Below are 3,497 nucleotides of genomic sequence, written 5' to 3'. Positions count from 1 at the left end.
CAGGAAAAGCCTCACTCGGGGCATCCTCAGTGCAGGGGACCTGGCTCACCTGGAGATGGTCCTCCAGGGTGGCTGCCGCCTCCAATGGGAGGGCAGCCCGGATGTCACACAGGAGACGGCCCACGCTGCGAACGGAGCGCCTGCTCAGCTGGGTGGTCAAGGCCTCGGGCAAGAACCAGGCTGACTGAGCGGGGTCAAGGAGATGACTCAGGTGGAGAACACGCGCCTGAATGAGAACAGCCATGAAACTGGCAGAGGCCAGGCTTGGCACAGGGTGCCTCAGCACTGGGTTGTGCACCAGGGGTTCCCTCAGCAACTGTGGGAACTGCAGGTGACGGGCCTGGGACTGGAGGTGGAAAATGGTATGCCAGGCTCATACCACGCCACGGTAAAAAGCCAGAAGCAACGCCCAGTTCAAAAATGTAAGGTCCAACAGGAAGAGCTCCCGGTTGAAGCCAAGGGCCCCCACCCTCTGCAGAAACCGGCGTGCCAGGGGTTGCCAAGGTAGGCGCTCCTCGCTGTACAGGAGTCACTGAAGGGCCTGCAGGCGGAAGGCGATCACCCTGCCCGCAAGGTCAACCAAACTCTGGCCCCCCTCAGTTACAGGTAAAGGACAGGTTGTGGGAGCCAGTGGCTCCCATCCCAGAAAAAGTCAACCAGGAGGCGCTGGTGTCTCTTGAGTAGGTCCTCTGGTGGATTGAATACGGTGCACTGGTGCCACAAGGCCGCCGCCACTAGATTGTTCATGATGAGGACGCGTCCATGGTAGGAGAGGCTGGGTAGGCACCATGGACCTTTGTAGGCATGTCTCCACTCCTTCCTTGAGGCCGTCCCAGTTGTGCACCATGAAGGTCGATGGCCGCAGGAACAAGCCCAGGATCTTAAGGCCCTCACGGCACCAGGTGAGGTCTGGGGGGGTCATGGTGATCCACTCACCAAGCAACAGGGTATCGCTCTTGGCCCAGTTGATATGGGCCGAAGAGGCGCGTTCGTAGGCTCGCTGGCAGGCTGTCAGGGCCTCCACATCTTGCTGGGTGTTAAGGAAGATGGTCACGTCATCTGCATATGCTGATAGCCGGAGCAGAGGGGCAACGGACAGGCCCACAGCTGGTGGCAAGGCTACACCACTCAGGCGGCGCTGCAGTGCATGCAGCAGTGGTTCAATGGCCAGGGCATAGAGCATGCCTGACAGGGGGAAGCCCTGATGGATGCCTCTGCCTGTGGGGAATGGGGCACAGAGCACCCCATTCATCTTGAGCAGGCTGGAAGTGTCTCAATACAAGACTCGGAGGGTGCCGGTGAAAAGGGGCTCAAAGCCAAAGGCCTCCAGGGTCTGAAAGAGGTAAGCGTGGTCTACCCGGTCAAAGGTTTTCTCCTGATCCAGAGAGATAAGGCCAATGTCTAGGCCAAAGAGTTCACTGGCTGTAAGTAAGTTGTGCAGCAGAAACAGGTTGTCTTGGATGGTTCTGCTCGGCACGCAGCAGATCCACTCAGGACCAGTGATGGAGGCCATGACAGTGTGGAGGCGGGTGGCCAGTGCTTTGGCCATAATTTTGTAATCCGCACACAGCAGGGAGACCGGCCACCAGTTCTTAATGCAACCAAGGTCTCCTTTCTTGGGCAGCAGCGTGAGCACTGCACGGCAGCAACTGATCGGCAAGACCTTGTCGGCAAGACTCTCCTGGAAAACACGCAGGAGACAGGGGCCGAGAAGAGGCCAGAAAGTCTTGTAGAACTCAGCAGGTAACCCGCTGAGGCCTGGGGCTTTGCTGGAAGTGAGGCCAGCTGTGGCCGCTGCCAGATCTGCCAGAGACAATTCCTGCTGAAGTTCGCTGGCCTCCAGGGCACCAAGGCATGGCAGCCCCGCATCGAGCTCCCGCGTGGCCTAAGGGCAGGACGGCTCAGCTGCAAATAGGTCACGATATTAGGCAACAGCATGCTCATGTACTTCACCTGGGTCAGTGATTACCTGGCCTTTAGGGGTCTTGATGTGATCTAAGACTTTACTTGCTGCCCACCATCGCTCCAGGTTGAAGAAGAAGCAGGTTGGGGCATCTGTTTCGGCCAGCTCTTGGCAGCGGGCGTGGATCCTCGCTCCACAGGCCGCACTCTCTGCCAAGTCACGCAGGCATTTCCTACGGAACCGGAGGCTCTTGCGCAGCACCGCATTACTGCCAGCAGCCAGCAGCCAGCAGGGCAGCCTCGAGCTCTACCACATCTCCAGCTCTGATATGGTTCATTTCTCACCAGCTGAGTGTACTGCTGGCAAAAAGCCTGGATCTGTGCCTTGCCCACATCCTACCATAGCTTCCAGGAGGAGTAATTTAGTCTTGTGGCCTCCCAGCCCTGCCACAGGTTGACAAAGCAGTCCCGGAAGTAAAAGTCTTGAAGCAGGCTGACGTTGAAACACCAATAGGGCGCTTGCGCACAGGTTCTCCCCAGCAGGCTCAATTCACAGTAAGCCATGCTGTGATCTGACAGGCTTGAGAGAACAATGCAGCCACTGTGCAGGAGTGGCAGGTGGTGCCTGGTGACATAAATGCGGTCAAGGCGGGCCATAGTGGGACCCCCCGCTCTCATCCTGGCCCAGGTGTACTGGCGCGCGTCGGGGTGCGGGGCTCGCCAAACGTCAACGAGGCCTGCAGTCTCCAAGATGAACTGAAACTTGCGGGCATAGGGCAGGTGAGGCTCAGGCCCCGTATGGTCGAGGGGGTGTCAGTGGTACAATTAGAGTCCCCACTTATAAGAAGCAGGTCATCATCCTCACTAATGTCATGCAAAAGGGAGGCCAAGGTCTCAAAGAAAGTGACCCTCTCCTGGCCATCAGTAGGTGTATAGACATTGATGAGTAGCAGGTGGTGCTGTGCTAGGGTTATGTGGACCATTAGCAGGCAGCCGGGGACAATCTCCTGTGCCACCACCATGTCATCCTGCAGTTGTGACGGTAGGAGAGTCACGACCCCGGAGCTCAGGTTGGTTCCATGACTCAAGAACAACTGGCCTTGCCAGGAGCTCCAGGATGGCCTCCCATTTAAACAGATCTCGACAGCCGTTGATGTTAAAAGTACCAATGGTTGTGGCTGCCATGGGTGTGGGTATGGGAGAGGAAGAACGAGGTAAGGTGTAGATAAAAGAGCAAGCCCCCAAGAGCAGAGCAAAAGGCAGAGACAAGTCAAAAAAGGCCTATCATACCCTACTCTACTCCAGGGACCCATCCAGGCCTCACTCGTCTCTCACCCACAGTGCGAGCTTCTCCAGATGATAAGCCATCTGCCTAGTGCCTAGATCTTTCTGCATAAGTTTGGCCGCAGCCCTGGCAGCCTTGGTAAAAATTTTAGGATCTGCGCATCATTGGGTGATGCACCCCACTATGTTCTTCTGTCCTTTTGTCCCTTTCAAGAAGGTCAGGAGCCCCCCATACTAAGGAGAGACCCGGGGGGGGGGGTCTGCCAACATGGGCTGCACATTTCCAACAGACGCGCGGCGAGACTGCACCC

The sequence above is a fragment of the Gavialis gangeticus genome, unplaced genomic scaffold (assembly GCF_001723915.1).
Source record: "Gavialis gangeticus isolate Ggan-Ray unplaced genomic scaffold, GavGan_comp1, whole genome shotgun sequence".
In the NCBI taxonomy this organism is placed as follows: Eukaryota; Metazoa; Chordata; order Crocodylia; family Gavialidae; genus Gavialis; species Gavialis gangeticus.
This window is presented reverse-complemented; position numbering follows the sequence as displayed.